At 37.3% G+C, this 20527-nt stretch overlaps 1 protein-coding gene across 1 annotated transcript in view; it reads left to right on the top strand.

Moving 5' to 3' along the window:
• The first annotated feature begins 232 nt into the window (after positions 1-232).
• The window catches only part of LOC109622194 (uncharacterized), a 302271-nt gene continuing 281976 nt past the window's right edge, over positions 233-20527 (top strand). The window contains exon 1 of the mRNA XM_062852346.1: positions 233-1285. The gene's annotated coding sequence lies outside the window, so the exon portion shown is untranslated. The remainder of the gene's footprint in view (positions 1286-20527) is intronic.

The following is a 20527-nucleotide window of genomic DNA, read 5'->3' as shown; positions in this document are numbered from 1 at the left end:
TTTTCGCGCATAAACAAACCGCCTTCCCCAGTCTCCATCCGCTAACCGCTAGCACACTGCCCCCAACGTGACACATTCCGTGGATCCTCTTTACAACAATAGGGGAAAATATGTTTGCAACAAAACGGAAAACATCAAGAGCTCTCCGAGCCGGCATTTCGGCTTCGGGTTTTGGCTACGAGAGTATGGAGAGTAGCGAGAACTGTGAAAGAACGTCGTCGGGTGAGCGAATCCTGAAAATTGGCCGCCGGCCGTCCACCGATGTAATCGTCCGGCTGGGCGGCTGATTTTCCACCTGTTTTCTATCGGGACCGTCGACGGGAAACGCGCTTTTCACGAATCAGTCGTATATTTCGCGCCGTTCGTGTTGGACGTGGATTCGCCAAGCAGCATTATTCGGGCTTTTACTTGGGGTTAGCTTTGTGAAGTCCTCTGGTATTGTAAAGTTTCCAAAGTGAGAGTTGTTCTTCCGGGTGGAGCGCGTGGATCACGAGTTCTGGTTTTTGTTATGCTGTAACAAAGTCCAGGTTTGGACAAGTGTCGAGTTGGGTGTGCCCTGTTGGTGTGAGACGCGGACCGGTTTTTTATGATCGGAAGATTATAAGAATTTCCAGACGGTTTCTTGTGCTGCAAGAGCGCGTGATTGATTTACGACGGGCAGAGTTCTTCGCAGTAAATCGTTCAATTCAATAGAGCAACGAATCGAGACAGCAGAAGTCCAAACAGCCAAAGCAAGAAACTGTTCTCACGTGCGTTCAAGTTGTCCCGCTCGGTGAAAGATTTAGGGACCGCCCCTTGGAGCGCGCGGTCTTTTTACGAAGTGAGTGTGTTTATGTGCTTCACCTATCAACTGTGAGCCCGCCGGGAGCGCGAAGAATTTCTAACGCCCAGTCAGTGGGTGTGTGAAAGGAAAACCCGAAATTGGTGAATCACGTTATATTGAGAAATAAATGTAATTGTGTAATTGCAAAACAACATTTGAGCAGCAGTAGAGTGAAGTGTAATGTTTTAAAGCTAATTAGGGGAAAGTGTTGAAACGGCTTAGAACAGACGCTGCATTGTGAATCTGATGAAGAAAGTGTTATGAAGCAGTAGTTCACCTTCCATCTGCATCAACAACGTACAAACAAATATTTAAATTTGACTAAATAAAACAACAGAGCGAAAAAGGCGCAAATCAACGCAGAACTTTCGTTCTTAACGACCGACTACAACAAAATAATAAAGTATCAGAGCAAGCATTGAAGTTGCCTCAAGCCAATTCAAAGGACCCAGAGAATAAAAGGTATTTGATCAATATATTATACCGTATAGCTAAGCTTAAGTTCAAAAATTTGAAGTACAATTGTTTCAAACGAAAACTCGGCAAATTTTTTTGAAAACCGATTGTTTCATCCTTTTACTGTCGTTCAGTTTTTTTGCTTCTTTTACTGATTATTTGTCTATCGTATTTAAAGTAGCAAAACATGTAAATGTATATCCATGCAACAAAAAAAGTATCACAGCACTTCTTACAAGAGAATGAATTGGTAGTGATTATGTTATTTTCTTCCGCAATTCCTGTAAGATTTTCACGACATTTTTTTAGGAAACCACATAGGAAAGTTTTATTGGAATTCCTATATGTTGTTGAGATTATTTTCTAATTTCTCTGACAATATATTTTCCTGGCATTCCTTCTGCATTTTTTCCATTGCTCCGGCGATTTATCGAGGGAATTCAGGGCTTGTGACCGAACCCTATGAGCAGAACTCAACTCATGTTTTAGGTGCGTATAAGCTAGAAGCTAAACATTTCATCAGTTACATGACATCTTCTCATATTTTACAGTTTATGGTTTCAATCGTGTTCACAATAGTTCCGTAATCATATCGCATTCTTTTGAATGTCTGCAGTGTAGAGTGGTTAAGTACCTAATTTCAATTTAGTTTAGTGTTGGGATCGCTTACGATCTCTATAATGGGACCTGTGATAAGCATCCTAAGGTTAGGCTATCCTCTACTACTGTTCGACATTTTCCTCAATCGTGTCATTTTTCCGTTACGTCAGTTTCCTTTTTTTTTAGAGATGTCCATTCGTTGTCCAGGTCATAAAAAAATCGTAGATTGATCTTTCGAGCTACTCGTCACTCGCAATGAAAATTCTATGAGAAATTCCTCCGACAAGTATCTTCAGAATTTCTACAAGCATTTTTTTTTTCCAAAATTCTTCATTCATTTTTAATACTTTCCTCTGACAATTTCTAGGAGAGTTCCTTTGATATTTTGTTAATGAATTTCTTCGTTTTGTTTTTCAAGATTTCCTGCGTCATCTTCTTTAGATTCATCCAGTAGTTTCGGCGATTTTTTCAGTATAATTACTTGGAACTCTGCACACTAAGATTCTGATTTTTCAGCTCAGTAAAATTTTCGCTGAGTTCTGTTTTTTTTTCATCTTTTTACTGAGTTCTCAACAGCAGATTTAACTCGGTACACTCGGTAATCATTATTTACCGTTCATCAGTAACGATATTTACCGTTCATCTGTAGTTTTTGACAGTTCATTTGCAGAACTCTTTAACTCATTTACAGAGTATTCAGTAAAAGGGATAACCGAGCGTATCGAGTTTAATCTGCTGTTGAGAACTCAGTAAAAAGATGGGGATAATACCGAGCTGGTCTTAGTGTGTATGCTTGGTATTCGGCTAGGATAAATTATAAGCGGAATGATATTATTTAATCCGACGTTTCGACCCTTGGATTGGTCTTTGGTCCTTACAAAAGCCAACCATAGAGGGAAAACTTTGCCAACTCGTCGGTCGTGTCCACAAATATTCGGAACTTTTTCAAAGAGTTTTCTCCGCCAATCTCTACAGGAATTTCATCAACTATTTTGGGCCATTCATAAGGCTTGTAAGGAAGAGGCAGAGGGGTAAGGTATACCGAAGCAAATTTAAACGGGTGGGATAAGATCAAATAGTGAGTAAACGTGATGTTTTCTAATCGTGATAAACTATTTTATATCATATAAAAACTCCGGATGGATAGAGGAATTCAGCAATAACATCATGTGTTCTTTTACAGTGGTTTTCGACTGGCAGTTAAACAGTGTCCGTGATCAGTGGTGAAAACGTAGAAAATTAATAGCAATCTAAAACCACCCACAACTATTCACGTTGAAAATGTACGACAAGCCAACACACGATATATGTTCACAAACGTAAACGATAGATCTAATTTCCCATAGAAGAAGGCTGCCAAGAACAGCCGAAACGTCGGGCAGTTAACAAACTACCGTTTGAAATCTTAAGACTGAATAGCCGAAAACTCCGAGTATTATGTGTTCTTTATTCTCTCATCGACGATGTAGAAGAAAGGCAGCAACGCAGTGGTTAGTGTCAAGAGTGTTAGTAAATAAGATTGTATTATTATTATTATTACTTTTTATTAATTACATATTACCAAGTAAGTTGGTATTCGTGTCCAAAATAAGAAAATGATTTGCAGACTTCGTACATATAGCGCAATAGTCAAAATGTCTCCACTCATGTAGTGCCCTAGTGAACAAAAGACCTGTAAGAAATTGGAATAAAGAAAAACAAAAGGATTTAGAAATTAAAAAAAAAAACACGCACACACATGGCGCCGTCTTCAATCAGAGGTTGCTAAGACTAAAAGACCACATACATGAGACCACGGAAAACACACGAAACACCCAGTGATCCAGTGGAGAATTTTCCGCTTGAAAAGTATTCACCGACTGGAGTGGAATCGAACCCGCACTCCGAGGCTTAAGAGACGCCGCAAATTTGTCAGATATTAATCCAAAGCTTCTAATAGGAATTTCTCCGATAATGTCTTGAGGTTTTCTTAAAGAAATTTATGAAAAGAAACAGTTAAAGGAATTTGAAAAATTTCTGAAGAAATTACTAAACAATTCTTAAATAAATTCCAGTAAAAAATTTTGAAGAAATTGTATAAGACAATTGTACGAAAAGAAAGAAATACCGGAAATATTACTAAAGAAGCTTCTGGATTGAACTCTGAAGGATGAATTCCAAATTAAATTGCGAGAAATTCCCAAAGTTATTGCCGTAATATTGCTAAAAAAAATGTGAGGAATTTCCGGAGGAATTCTTGAACAAAAATTAGGGGGAACTCCTACAGGACTACCAGAAATTTCTTAATCCATTCCCTGAGGATAACTAGACAGAGGAATAAATAAAAATATAAAGTCATTTCCAAACGTATTGCCGGGGAATTTTCGAAAAAAAAATATGCCAAAACAGTTTTCAAAGTAATAACCTGAATATTTTTTTATGGGAAATCCAGAGAAGTTGCTGTAAGAGTTTCCAAAGCAAATTTTAGAAGAGTTTCTCGGTGTTCTAACGAAAATATCGTACTCCTGAAGGATTTATCGGAGGAATTTTTAAGCAAATCTGTGACTTCATTGCCGTTTGGCTAGTGTCACCAATCATTTAGTCGTTTTGTAGTTCGATTCTAGCAGCAGCTGTCAGGAAAAGTTTACGGCTGTGCCACTGGGAATTGCATACTAGTCCGCTGTCTTGTGTGTCGTGCTTCCTTTAAAGAGCAAATAGCTCACTGAAAGTATTAAAGGTATCATGCCTTTAATTTCGTGAAGAATACTGGAAATACATTTTGGAAGAGTTTCTTAGGGAATTTTCGAAGTATTGACGTAGAGAACCCTGAAAAAAATGCAAAGAAGCCCTAATTTTGCAAGAATCTGTGGAGAAATTTCTTAACAACATGGCCTAGGAAATTCAGAACAAATCGTTTGAAAAATATCTGCAAAAATATCAGTGTTATTTCGGAAGAAATCACCTTAGTTATTGCTGAAGGAAATTTCGGAGCTTTGCCTAATAAATGTAGGAGGAAATGATCAATTTTATTATCATGGGGATTTTTGTAGGATTTCTTGAAATAATTGCCGGGCAAATTCCCAAAATAATCGCAGGACATATTTCTATATAATTTGCGAGAGAAATTGCCGAAAAAAAAAACTACCAGAAAAGTTCTTGAAAGAGTGGGCAGAGGAAATGCCGAAGGAATTTCTATAAAAGTTGCCGAAAAATCTTAAAATAAGCAAATTCGCTTACTGAATCTCGAATCTGAGCAGTTTTTTTTAAAGGATTTTCCTGAATAATTTCTGAAAAAGATATCGGAGGATTTCCACATTGTCACAGAAAATTACGAAATAATTCCTGAAGAAATTCCTTAAAGAACTGTTGGAGGAGCTTCTAAGGAAATCAAAAAAATGTTGGGACGTGCAGAAGTGATCAAAGAAAAAAATCACATATTTAAAAATATGTCGGGCATAGACATTTTCAGAGGAACTTTTGAAGACATTTCACAAGAAAATGCCTTAGTAATTACTGATGGAACCAATGAAAAATGAAACAAGTTGGAGGAATTACTTCGGAAAGTGTAGAATTGGCTTTAAATTAAAACATCCTTTAACATATTTCCAGTGACTTTTCAGAATTTATTCAGACTTTCAAAAGTTTTTCTATGAAGTTTTTTTTCAGAAACATATCTAAACATAAAAAAAAACGGAAGAGGTCTTTATCTTTTAAAAGTTTTTCTATGGAGTTTTCTTAGAAGTATATCTAAACATCAAAAAATCTGCAGAGGTTCCTTCGTAAATTCTTCCTGCCAAAGGATTTTTTTACAAATTGCTTCTGCGGTTCCATCAGGAATATCTTCTGGGATTCCATCGGGGGTTCCTGCAAGAATTATTTAAGATATTCCTCCAGATACTTTTTTGTCAAAATTTTCCAAAAATTGCACAAACAATTGATGAATCAATACTAGAAAGAATCCCTGAAGGGATCCATTAAAAACTATGCCTTTGGAGCTTTAAAAAAAAAAAACAGTTCTTGAAAATTTTCTAAAGAAATTCTTGGACAAAGTCTTTAAATTTTTTCAAGTTAGCTCTGGATGGATTTCGGGATGAATGTCTGAAAGAATACCTATAGAAAATTTTAGGATACCTTTTTAATTCCAAGGAAACAATGCTTGAGAAGTTTCTAAATAAATCCCAAAGTGATTACTGAATATATCCGTAGATGAATTTCTGAAGATATTATTTCAGAAATGTCAACAGAAAATGCAGACAAAGGTATTTGCACAATTCCCAAAGAAATTTCTCATTGAATTTTTGATAATTTTTCATAAGAATTTCAAATACATTATACAATAGGGTTGAAACCCCCTCCAGAGCCAAAATTTGTGGAACAAATTTTCATTATAAAGCGTTTTGCGACGAAAAAATTTTTCGGCTGCGTCGCTATTTTCAAACTACGAATACAATTGCTCATTAATTACTGTTTACAAAATGTAAGTGTCAAACCAAAAAAGGTATCATTGATAGTTGAAAACCTCTCCCAGAGACAATTTCTGGCTACGCCACTGTTGAGGAAACATATTCGACAAGAAAGGCACTATCACCACTAGGTGGATTAATTTGGGTTTTTTAATCAGTGTATCTGACCTATTGATCGGAATGTTCGTTATTTTGGTAGACATTTTTCTGTAACATTTCCCAAGTAACAATCTTGATTCTATTTGGTTTTATTTGTTTTTATGATAGTTTTATCGGCACATTGCATATTCTAATTGATCTTATCGGAGTTTCAGCTAAACACAACTATTCTTCGACAATATGTGGTTTTAAAAACACCTCCAAGAATATTTGAGGTTCAGTTCATAAAACCATAAACACAACAAGAACTGTTGAACTTATTTTCAGTTTTGTGAGGTTCTTGTAGTTATCTTCAATCATCCGTTCTTGATCAAGAGCAACTGTTCTTGCATGAGAACAGTTTGATGCATGAAAAATACAAGAAAAAACTCAAGCATCAGATTTTGATTCTTATCGTTCCATTATTGCTGCCAATCAAAAACACCTACCCGGGAACCCAACCGCGACGCGGTTCAGTGCCAAATTCCTCCGGTTGCATCATCCGAAATGAGGTGGGTTTGGTCATCCAGAACGTCGATTCCCGTGCAATCGGGGTTCCAATCATCGATCTTCAAAATCAACAACTACTTACCTGTTGGAAATGCTGACCGGAGGAATGAGGCACTGCACCACATCAAGGCCGGTTATCGAAAAGGTCTGCCTGGTTGGCAACGGTACCGGGCTGATGATTAAAATTATCGCACGAAGTTCACAAAATCCACCGCGGTGCGATAATTTATTGTTTGTTTACAATTTGGCATGCAGATTTATGACGTTCTCGGCGGAGTTTGCATAAACCTACATCAAGAACGTTATAAACCTGGGTACTCTTGAGTAATACTTCTTACCCTTGCTTAAGATGAAATAAATTTAAGACGTTCTTGATGGAGAGTAATCAGGCTGCATTGAGAACGTTATAAATCCTAGTATTCTTGAGTTATGCTTTCAGCTCTGGCATGAGTTGAAAGAAATTTAAGACGATCTTATGCTGATGTTGATTAAAACCATCGATAATGGACCGACCACCGGCCTAGATCTCAATGGAAGCCATGTTGAGAAAACTCATGAACAATGTTCTCATGACCAGGAATAAAATGTTTAAATATTTTATTAGTGCATTATAATGGAAGCACGTCTTATAGCGGGTTTATGGTTGAGTGGATGTCGTTTTGCAGAGCTATTTGGTTTATGCATGTTTTTAAAGAACAGGTGTTGGAGAATAGGGGAGATTCATTTATTACGTCCATCGTTTTTCGAGATTTCTAGACCCCCCTCCCCCCTCTGTCACGCTATTTTCCTATACCTAATACACGTACTGTCACACTTTCTTAGACCCCCCCTCCCCCCAAAATGTTGGACGTAATTTTTGAACGTTCCCATACTTCAAAAGCATTATAAAATTAATTTTGTTACTTGGGAATTTCGATGCATTGGAGTAACGTGTTAGGAATGCAAGAAACTGATAATTGAAATAGGCGGGCCGTGTTATACGATTTATTTAATTACGATTGTAATTGAATATTGGCGATATTGAAAGGTGTTACATTAAAACTGTGAGTACTAATTATCATTCTCTTTGAAATTAATTGCTCTTGCGTCGGTAACTATCACTGCCACCATCGTCCATCCAACCAGCCCATCGCGTAAGAAGTTGACCAGTTGTTCAAATCCCAGCAACTTCGCTCACTACGCTGAGATGTACGCAGCGACACACATTGCACACATGATTTATTAATATCACTTTGCAAATGTCGCACCCAAGTTGGAACGCGGTTTACCAACCTGGACGGACACACGGAGGTCATTGTCGAGCCGGAAAGTGCTTAGCGTTAATCCTCCTGGCAAACACACTCGCACTTGGTTTGGTACTTCAAAATAGCCACATTATAAATTGCATGATTAAGAGCTAACGCGAGGGGATTATGGATCCTAATGGCAGAGGACAGCTGCATCATGTACTAAGTGCCCCGACCCTTCAGGCCTGGTGGTGTGGGCAACAGTTGCTGGCTAAATTTGCTAGGGCTTACAGGGGTTCTCAACGAAATGGAAATAGTCTTAGGTTGTGAATCGGACGAGCCATTTGCTAAGAATTTTTATCACATGTTGCACGTTTTAGAAACAATGTTATTTCATTGTGTAAGGGACAGATAACTTGTCCAGCTCATAACTCACAGTTTCATCTCTGACAAACTGTGGAACCTTCACTAGACACACCCTACGGGTAGCTGTCGAGAGCGGATTTATGCTGCGTGATGCGTAACCATAAAGCATGAGACGAGGGATGAGACGATACTGAGTTTATAATTTGTCGCTCTGATTGGCCTGGCTAAGCAGACCGGAGCTGGATAAAGATGATAGGTAGGTACTTTACGGGATCAGGCGGTGACTGAGCTACTGCCAAGACCTGTCACGGTGACCCAGCAGCGTCAAGTGGGTTGTAATGTGCTAGCTTAATTGGATGATTGTCTCGTCCGGTTTCAGCTGAAATTAAAGGAATGCTGTTTGAACTTTCCCATCAAACCTTCCTAAAATTTAATTCGAAGGAATTCACCCTCTCGATCCAAATGCCGTTCCACTTGAAAACAATTTCACTTGTCATGTTCTTCCCGTGTGGTGACACAATTTACCCGACAGTATCCGATACTGTTCTTCGGAGATGGATGCTCGAGAAGTGGAACTATTTCTCACACCTGATCAGCACACACTCGGCAGCTCCGGGGCTCCGTGTAGCACAGAACCGAGCAAAATATAACAATTCACTTGAATCGCCGGCAACTACGGAAGCTTCTTCGGCTATGCTATGTGACAGGTGAGCGACTGACGGAAACATGTGGGATTTCTCCGACGTTCACCACGGGGAATGAGATTTCAATTTAAATGCTTTCCACTATGGAAAGACAATTCTAGCTGATGAGATATGTGAAGGATTGTACGCGGGCTGATAGTAATTGACAAACGGTGACAATTTCTCGATTGAATTGCTTAGGACATAACATGGGATCGGTGATGAATCTGCGGAAATTATGAGTAAACAATAGTACACTGAAGTTTTTTTTACGACGGTAATGATACCGCGTAAAAAACCGCGTTATTTCAAGATACAGTCAGGTTTTTTACGCGGGGGATACGTACCGCGTAAATGAAAACCGCGTAAAAAAGACCTGACTATAGAGCGTAAAAAACCACGTTATTTTAAAAACCGTCGCAAAACACTTTATTTCAAAAAACGTCGTAAAAAGTCAAGTCACGTTAGATGTGGGCCTGACTATTTTACGCGTGTTTTTTGAAAAAAAAAAAAAAATGGATTTTTTTACGACGGTTTTTGAAATAATGCAGTTTTTTAGGGCGGACCGTGTAAAAAAACTTCAGCGTATATCTCAAAAACTAAAAAACATACATCTCTGATTTTTTGATATGTTACGCCAAATTTCCTGAATTTTCTGATAAAAATATAAAACCAGGGTACCTCTTTGGTCCCAAGACCATGAAAACGTGAAAAAACTAATATATTTGCATATTTTATAGTACTCTTTGCATTTCAGACCCTTTAACGTATTTTTCCTGAAAACTACAATTCAATGGCTTTCAAACAAAAAAAAAGAAGTTTAAAATCGGTCAACTGGTTCAAAAGTTACGATTTTTTGAAATTTTTTAGTTTTGATAAACCTTAATTTTTTGGGCCACCCTATATGAAAATTGGTCATCCTAATGACGAAATAAAAAAAAAAAATACGGGTCTAATTATTTCCGAAGAACTACAAGCCCACCAAGTTTCACGACAACCGGAGATGCACTATATCGTTTTTCTATGGAATGGCTGATGTCTTCAATTTTTTTCGGACCCTTGGTGTGGAAGCAAACTCACTTGATCACCGATTAAAAAAAATCCTTCTGATAGGTCGCATCTATCGAAATTATGCTCGCATTGCATCGAATGAAAGGAATTATTTTTCTTAGAACAAATTTACCTACCAGTAAACATTCTGTGAGTTTACTGTTGAATTTTCTGTCATTCCTAATATACCGTCGTGTGGGGTTACTTTTGAAATGCGGGGCTACTTTGGACACTTTCGAATATGGATTTTTTTAATTCAAAATATGGTTCAAATCTGTTTGATGTCTTTGGGATTATTATGACGCAATATTTTCCCCTTCATTTGGTTGAAATTGTTTATCAAACAAACCCTTTATTGCTTGTCAGGGGGCGAAAAAAACATCGAATAAATCATAAAAATATACACAACGCATCAGAACATTTGGTTTGTAAGCATTGTTTCTACAGTTCATAAATTTCAAAGGGTTGATCAATTCATTCAAAATGTATCAACGTAGTATATACAATCGAATATTTGTATTGTTATACATTATAAATGACCGTTTTACCTAAATAAAGGATTGATGGTCCCTTTTTTCAGGCTATTTACATAGCAATATCACGCTGCTCATAATACCAAAGGTAGCACAGAACCATCTTAAAACGCATATATTTATTGAAATCATGTATGATATAGTATGCTACAGTATTGGTACAAAGTAGTATTCTAAATAAACCTGGAATTTAAACGTCAGTTTTGTTTTAATTATAAATGTCCAAAGTAGCCCCCATTCGGTTCTATGTGTCCGATTGGTGTATGGACAACATTTTTGCTTTTTGATGGACTAAGTTCAAATTTTGCATACATCCTACATACATACTAACAATTATTATGTGTAAAAATTGTGAACATCCATTCACTACTCTGGGAGTTATACTGTCATAAAGTTGAAAAATCATGAAAAAGTGTATAAAGAAGCCCCGCACGACGGTAATGTTTGATTCAAAACTGCTCAGGTAGGCCGCTATTGGAAAAATTCACACAAGTTGGAGTGTGGCACATTTAATTTATTGTTAACTAGCGGTACTAGGCAAACTTTGTCTTGCCTACTGCGTTTTTTGATGTTTCAAGTTTCTAGCCAAGTCCAAGTCCCCGGTCAAAATGTATGAATGATCAATTTTCAAAAACACCCAATTTTTCCATGTTTTTTGCCTTATAAACCTTCCTTTGGTGAAAACTAACCGAACAAAACTAAAACGACCAAAATCGGACCTTCCGTTCGCAAGTTATGCGCGGTCCCACGTATGCCACTGCATTTTTATATATATAGAAGAAGAAGATGAGTAAACTCCTGAGAAGGTGTTGTGAGTAAAGCACGGTAAAGAAGTTAATAGAACAAAATTAATGTTTGTAATTTGTATAGGATTCCTCCAGGAATTCTATTTAAGATTTATCCTGTATTATCCTGTATGATTTGTTATAAAAATTTCACCTGCTGAAATTTTTGGGTGTTCCTCCAGCAAGAGGTTCTTCTCGGAATCCTCCAGCAGAAATATTTCTTATGTAATGCCTGCATGAATTACATTTACAATTACACCAGCAAAAACTGCACCAAAGCTTTCTTTATCATGAACTTTTTAAAATTTCTGCAGCATTCTGGGTTCAACATAGCAGGAATTCCTTTAGAAATTTCAACAAGAATGCCATTCTTACGGAAGTTCCTCCATAACTCCCTTTGGGAACTCTTCAGCAGTAGGTACCTCAGAATATTCCCTTCTAAAGTTTAATTCAAGAATTCCTACATTGATTTCTTCTTTGAGAACCACTCCAAATGATCTTTCAGAGATTCATCTAGCAGTTCTTGCGGAAACTCTTCCCAGAATTCCGTTTGGAATTATTACAAGAGTTCCTTCAGTAACTATTCCTGGAATTCCTCTAAAGCAGTTCCCTTAAGATTATTTTTCCAGGAATTTCTTCAGGATTTACTTCAACAACTTGAGAGGTTTCTCAAGGAGCTTTTTATCAAAATTCCCGATGGATATTTTTTGCAACTCCATAAAAATAAACTCCAACAGAAATTTCTCATTAATACCTCTTGTAGGAAATATCCAAGAAACAGGAACTTCATATGTAAATTCTTTAGAAATTCGAGAAGGAACTCATGGAGGAATTCCGCCAGTGCCAGTGAGGGATCTTCAAGAACTCCTCCAGGAGTTCATTCTGATTTTTTTCATAAGTTCCTTAGAGAATCGCTCTAGGATTTCTAACCAAAGTTTCTTCGTAAATTCCTCCAGGTATTTTTTGCAGATTTTCTTCAGAAGTGAAGAAACAAAAAAAAACCACAAGCCATGATACGTATTTGTCGCCATTTTCAATACTGGGATAGGACCGACTTGTGATGCTGATTCGGGGAATTTTAGTAAGGGAAATATTGGGAAGAGTACACCTAACAAGAACAGTGACAGACCAACGAATACAAATATTTATAACTGGCATCGATACGAAACAGACACAAAGACGGACATATGTTACGACAGACACTTTTAACTGAAAACAAAACAACTAGGGAACTGGAACCATCTCGGCAGGGCTCCTATTTTGGGCACTTTTCTGCTATAACTCAGCCAATTCTGAACCAATTGACACAATTTTTGGAACGCGATGAGATACGTATTGTGTTTAGCCGTGTACAAACTTTAAAGTCAATCGGTTTGGTATTTACGGAGTTATAGCGAAGAATGCCCAAAATACCGGCCGCTGCACAAGTGGTTCGCTACCCTATGCTCCCAATGATGAAAGCAAAATACAATTGCTGAAACGTCGGACAGTAGTGACTTAATATGCTTTGACTAAGCTACTTTGACTAAGACTGAAAGCTAAGGCTAAAAAATTTTCCCCAAATTTCCCCACAAGTTTTTTAAGAATTTTTCCGGTAAATTCTATGAAAATTCCTCCAGAAATGTCATCAAATCTATCTGGAATATCAGAAAAATCTTTGTGAATTCATCCAGGGGCTCATCGGAAAGTTTCTCAAGAAGTTGAATTTTTTCAGGATTTTCCAGGAACTTCTCCAAGAATTTCTTCTACATCTCCGTATGTCTTCATCAATTCCTCAGGAAATTTCTTCGAGAATTTTCCCAAGAATTTCTTCAGAAATTCATTAAAGAATTTCTACAGATACTCGTCCAAAAGTTTCTTCCTGGAATTTCAGAACTTCTCCAGGAGTTTTTCCAGTAACCCCTCCAAGAATTTCTTCAGGAATTGTTTCTGCATTTTTTCAGGAGTTTTACGGGTTATAATTTTATAATTCTAGGGCTAGTAGTCATTATCGAACTACTAGTGCACAGCTGTTCAAAACCAGGACGTTAGGCAAAAAGGTCGTAGGTGTGATTGTGTTGTTCAATTATGGCTTTCTTTCTTGCGATGCAAACCACCGTTTTTTTCATTACTTTCGTTACTCCCTTTGAGTAGTATTATGTTCACCGAGAAAGTAAAATCGCGTTTGAAACAGTAATCCAGGAGTTCATTGAGATTTTTTTTAGGAATCCTTCAAGCAATTTCTGCAGAAATTTCTTCAAGAATTCCCCCAGGAAACTCATTAACTCCACCTCGAGTGAAGAAACTTCTCCAAGAGATCATTCGGAAATATATTTCTTCCTGGGGATCTATCGAAAATCATCTTTCATAAATTCCATCAGAAGTTCATAGGGAAATTTCTTCAGGAGTTCCCTGTAGTTATTTTTCTATAAATTTCCAGGAATTTTAAAAGAAATTCATCCAGATTTTGTTCACGAATTTGTGCAGGAGTTTTCTAAAGTTTTTTTTCTTGGAATGTCTCCAAGAACATCTTTAAGAATTTCTTCAAGCAATTCTTTAAGAAATTTTGTTTTCAAGACATTTCTTCAAGAATTCCTTCAGAAATTTCTTCAGGAATTCTTCCAGGCATTTGTACGCATCCAGAAGTTCCAGTTTCAGTTCTTCAGAAATATTGCGAAAAAATGCTCCATGAATTTAGCCAGGAATACCTTCAGGACGTTTTTCATGATTTTTGCCAGAAATTTCTTCAGGAATTCATCCAGGATTGCTTCAGAAGCTTGATCAGAAGTTCTTAAGGAAAATCCGTCTGTAGTGAAGAAACTTCTTCAGGAGATCATTGAGGAATATCTCCTGGGGGCTCTTCCAAAACCCTTTTTTTTTATAAATTTCACCAGGAGTTCCACAATTCCATGAGAAATTCCTTCAAGCAATTCCTCCAGAAATTTCTTCAAGAATTTTTTTTTAGAATTTTCTATAAGAATTTCTCCAAGAATTCCACCAGGAGGGAAAAAACCTTGGAAAAAACTTTTCCAAGAGATCATTCAGGAATATCTCCTGAGGGTCCATCGAAAATTCTGTTCCATAAATTCAGCAGTTTATTGGGAAAGTTCTCCAAGAGTTTCTTTTAGATATTTTCTATAAATGTCTAGCAATATAAAAAGAAATCAATCCAGTTTTTATGAATTTTAGCAGGAGTTTCTTAAAGATTTTTCCGTGGAATGTCTTCAAGAATATCTTAAAAAATTTCTCCAAGCAATTGCTCAACAAATTTCTTCAAAAATTTCTCCAGGAATGTCTTCAGTTTCTGAAAAAAATCCTCCTGGGATTTATTTGGCGATTCCCCCAGAGGATTAAGGAATTTATCCAGGAATTTCTTTAGCAATTCTTCCAGAAACTTCTCCAGTGATTTCTTCAGAAATTGTCCAGGAATTTCTTCACGAATACATCCGGAAATTTCTTCAGGTTTACTTCGGGAAATGTTTCAGAAATTTCTTCAAGAATCCTAAGGTATCTATATATATAAAAATGCAGTGGCATACGTGGGACCGCGCATAACTTGCGAACGGAAGGTCCGATTTTGATCGTCTTAGTTTTGTTCTGTTAGTTTTCACCCAAGGAAGGTTTATGAGGCATAAAACATGGATAAATTGATAGTTTTTGAAAATCGTTCTTCCCTACATTTTGTGACTGGGGACTTGGTCTTGGATAGAAACTTGAAACGTCAAAAACCCAGTAGGCAAAACAAAGTTTGCCGGGTACAGCTAGTTTTAGATAAATTTTCAGGAACTCCTCCAAACATTTCTTAAAGGAATTCTTTCAGGAGCTCCTCTAGAACTTTTATTTAACAATTTCTCCAGAAGTTTTATTGAGAATTTTTCAATTACTATTCTTAGGAATTATCCTACATTTCCCTTCAAAATTATTCCCGGGATGTCTTTAGAAATCCCACCCCAAATTTCTTCAGAAATTCCACTAGGCGTTTCTTCAAGACTTCTTCCAGGAATTTGTTCTGAAATTTCGTGGAAAATTTCTCCAGGAATTTTGTTAGGAATACCTCAGGACATTTTTCAGGATTTACCCAAAAAATTATTTAAAAGTTTCTAACGAAAATCCGTCTGTAGTGAAGAAACTTCTTCAGAAGATCATTGAGGAATATCTCGTGCGGTCTCTTTTAAAACTACTTTTCATAAATTTCTCCAGGAGTTCATTGAGTAATTTCTTGAGGAGTTCCTTGAAGTGTTTTGCACGAATATCTAGAAATTTGTTCGGAAATCCTTCCAGGTTTTTTCATGATTTTCTCAAGAATTTCTCCAAGAACTTTTTCGAGAATTTCTTAAGGATTTCCTTCAAGGATTATTATGGTGATTTTTTCGGGAGTTACTTGAGGTAGGCATTCCAAATAATAGGAAGATTTTCTGTGAATAAACATGTAATTCGGATAAAAAGAGCCTAAATATTTTAAAGATAACCCTTGAGGAATTCTTAAAAATTAATCCTCGTAGGTATGCTTGAAGTAATTAAAACAAAAAACGCTGGATGTGTGAGGGCTATTCTTAAAGATATGTCTGCAGGGTTTAAAAAAAAACCGGTGGAAATATACTTTAAAATTTAAAAAAATACTAACGGGGATACTTGATGAAATCCCCGGAGGTATTCATGAAAAAGGGAGGTATGCATAGTACAATTCCAAGAGGTATGTCTGAAGACATTTTTGGAAGTATTCCTGGAGTAACAGTTGGAATTATACTAGAAAAACATTTCTGAACGTATTCATGAAGAAATCTCTGTGTTATTGTTGTAAACGATAATCTACGTACATATTATTCAATCATAGATCCACAATTACTAAATATGACGACTATGCAATTAGCGTTTATCTCAACAAAGTGAAGAAAACGAATGGCCCCTGGCTTATTACACGACACCTCATAACGGTATCAATATCCCACTTGCTTCAATTTCTTTGACACTGTTGTATCACCCCTCCTCCTTAGGGTAATACAACAGCATACAATATACAGGCCCTCACGCCGAAGAAAGTCCCGACCTTCATCATCGCCTTTTGAGCTATTCTATTTCCACAGATTTTGAATACGCTTTTGCTTCTTTTTTACGATGAATCGTAAAATGCGGTGGTAGGTACTCATCAGCTTTCTCTTTCATGCCGCAGCCTCCCAGAACCAGAGCAAGTTGACACAGAACAAGCCCGGGATGTTCGTTCACAGATTTCCATGTTCCGGCACAGCGTCGTCGTCGTCGTCGTCAGCGCTACCACGACAGGTAGGATGTTTGGTGTCAGCAGCTAGCCAGCCAGCGCCAGCGGTGTGCGGCTTTAAGATTTCACAGCTCTTTGCAACCTCGGTTACACGTAAATACACATAAATAGCTAAGTGAGGACATTGATAGAGTGGAGGCAAAATCTGACGACGGACGGTGGTGAACCTCATAGGGTTTTGATTCCGGTGGGGCGGTGGCTTGTGGGGGTCGTGTTTATACTTTCCACTTCTGTGCTCTCGCACAGGGAGCAAGGACACCGACACCGGGGTTTGGCTTTCATCTGTGGGATCAAGATAAGCAGATCATGTGAATAGTAAGGAGAGCCGGGTCGAGTATTGAGACGGAAGAGAAGCGTGTTGTTGTTCTTGGAGCATACACACTTTACACTTCATTTCATGGGCTGTTTTGAAATTGAGATTGCTTCCTGACCAGTGATGCAAGATTTTGCGACAAATTGGCGCTAACATTTCAATATGCCGTAACTGCTATTAAGAACACCACGCTCTTAGTTTGAAGAAACTTCTGGTTCAATTCCGGGAATTATTTCTGCGATCATCAAACAGACGACTGACTGGTATGCGTTCGTTTTTCTAAATCATTTGACATTTCTTAGAAACTCCATGACATTTCCCTCAGTAATTTTGGAGTTATTTCTAAATTTTCTTCAGTAACTTCCATAGAGTTTCCCTTGTTGATAAGTCTAGGGGTGACTTAAAATTCAGGAACTCGAAGGCATTTTAGGATTGTCTTCAGGATGTTGGGTGAACCAAGCTGGCTAAAGCTGGACGGATATGGTGGGCAGGGCATGTATCGGTAATACCGGACAAACAACCATGAAAATTAGTGTTTTCAGGTGTTTTCTAATCATTGTACCAACCAAGAAGGTGTGGAGCGCAAAGAACACGATTGGAGGCCCAGATGGAACGTGATCTGGCGAGCGTTGGGCGTGACCGCCGCTGTTGCCTCAGTGTTATTATTAATTTGATGTTAAACTAAATAAGTGGAAAATAAATTGCGGTTTTTTTAGCCCTCCAAAAAAATTAAGATCTTTCCAAAAAATCCTATAGAAACTTCAAAAACAAAACATTTAGAAAGCTTTTCTTGTAAAAAACTTATCAAATACGGAGCAACTACCCCTTGAACTCTGTTTTATTTTTATATTTTGCATAGAACTTTTTTGGAAATCTGTAAGAAATGTTTGTGGAAATTTAGTATATATTTTGTGTAGTAAATGTTTGAACTCAAAATTTTTGATAGTTTCTGGATTCTTATGTAAATTTTAGGGGTACTTTGCACAGTTCCAAGATTTCTAAATATCTGTTTGCTGTGTGTCCGAGACAAAGTTGAACCTCTCTAATTTCCATAAGTACCTTCTGGAACAATTTCCCTAGAATTTTCGGGAAAGGTTTTTCGAAGAACTCCTGGACGGATTTTCTAGTTATTCTCGGAATAACTCATAACAATATTTATTCAGGGAATGTGTCTTAGAAATTTCCCGAAGACCTTCCAAAAAAGCTTCTCATGATATCTGCAAGAAATAGCCAAATTTACTGTGAGATATATTTTTCTGTAACTCGCATCGAAGTTTTTGAAAGAACTACTGGAAAAACCTTTCGAATCAATCGTTGGGCAATATGATGAAGATGATTGTGTACCCACCTGTAGTGGGTAGGATTAGAATATTAATTCACTTTGTTGAATTTAGTTCTGTGAGTATCGAAAAGTTCTGTGTGTATCAGCGCAAGGATTACCTATGGCTGCAGATTCATACCGGAACGGAATGATCTACCTGATGGTTTGTTGTAGCAGAATAAAGCAGTTAGTACATTTTTTTTTTCAAAAAGACAAGAATGCTCAAACATCTTGCTTGACTCGATTTAATTTCCATAAGTGTCAAACTGATATAGTTTCTTGAGTTCTTTCCTTATCAAATATTTGACCCTGTGTACTTCAGGCCTAAGCTAAATTCACTGGAGACCTCCGGAAAACAACATGATGGTAGTTTTCTCGTGGCAAGGGCCTGGCCACCCCACCAATATTTGGGGGTCACTCTCCCGTTATCCCCAAGTATATTCCATGTTCAACTATAAATGGGAATAACAAGGAACGAGCTTACCCAATATTTCTATTCAGCTGGTTTTCGATGTTTGACTTTGGTTGCAGCAACCAATAGGTTAGGTATGATCTCCAAACCAAATATCGAATGCGAATTGGTCGCCACCCGAATAGAAAATTATGGTTCCTGATATCATTCATATTATAAGAAGTTCATTAGGGGCTGTTCATAAACCACGTAGACCAAAAATTGCCCATACAAAAATTTTGAAATTTGTATGAAGCGTATACTTTGGTCAGACCCCCCCCCCCCTCCCTAAAAGTCTACGTGGTTTATGAACGGCGCCTTGGTGGAATAATAACGATAGACATTGATATTTTCAACATAACTTTAACGCACAGGAACCTACCTTTTGATCATAGTACATCGTAGCCCAATTCTGCAGAGCTGACAAAAAAACACTAAAGAAGGATTCCCAAATATGTACTATAGCTTTAAGAAATGAAACAAAACTGTATGTATATGTACTAGTCTACGTTGTTTGACGAAACTGAATAATTAAATATGCCACCAACGATGTGGTACGATAGCGGTGCATTCCCGGGCAGGCGAAAGTATCTAAATCAAATCTCAAATCGAACAATTTTTGCTGTCATAGCTCGATGTGATTTTGATTTGTTATTCAACAATTCAAAGAATATCGCACCAATCACACAAAGTGATATGATAGCAGTTTTTGTTCTTGTCGAAATATCTGAAAATTTCTACATAAGAACAAGTTTAGCTCTTCTACACGACATGGAACACATACACCCATAGAGATGGCTCAATGTTAGTGCCCCTTTCTGAGCTGTGGAAACGAAGAACCTCATGCTCCTGTTACATTGATATTCACAACAGTGAGTGGTAAGCATCGCCGCCTGTGAATGCTAAGGTCGTATGTTCGATGCTAGATGTTGGCATTTGTTTCTATTTTTTCTAGAAAACTGTCGACAAATCTTGTCTGCTATTGTTTTGATCTTGTAATATCTTAACGAGCTATTATTGAGTACTTCTCCATACTAGATTCTGATATTATTTCTGATTTTTTTCCTCTTATCTCAATCAATAGCAGATTTTGTTCTTCAGTAATTCAATTATTAATAACTGAATGTGTTATTCGTTAGATTTTCTCACCTACTCGGGTTCCCGTGTGCATCTCCAAGTAAATAACGATTCACGTAATCGTTGTCAAACTTCGACAGTCGTTCGCAGGGGTGTGATGTTTCATGGTCGATAAAACAGATTCGGTGAAATATTTCATTTCTGTTTTGTTTTTATCATTCACTGTACCTAAAGTAATATTTTCGATTAAGTGATCATAACATGTATGACTTTGCTAATTTTTTGTTCGAGAAAAAAGGCATGGTAACGATACTTAACAACCCATTCGGTTTATCGTTGAAACTCTGAAAATGATTACTGCTATCATCAATATGATTCGTGGTATAATTGGTTTTTATTCCTGTATATGATAACACGAATAGTTAAATTAAGATAACCTGTTTAGTTAGTGAAGGATACCGGTTTAGGCGGGTAGTTGTTTACTTTCTGCACTGATTAA

The sequence above is a fragment of the Aedes albopictus genome, chromosome 2 (assembly GCF_035046485.1).
Source record: "Aedes albopictus strain Foshan chromosome 2, AalbF5, whole genome shotgun sequence".
Lineage (NCBI taxonomy): Eukaryota > Metazoa > Arthropoda > Insecta > Diptera > Culicidae > Aedes > Aedes albopictus.
The sequence above is the reverse complement of the archived record's forward strand: the minus strand, read 5'-3'. Positions and strand labels throughout refer to the sequence as shown.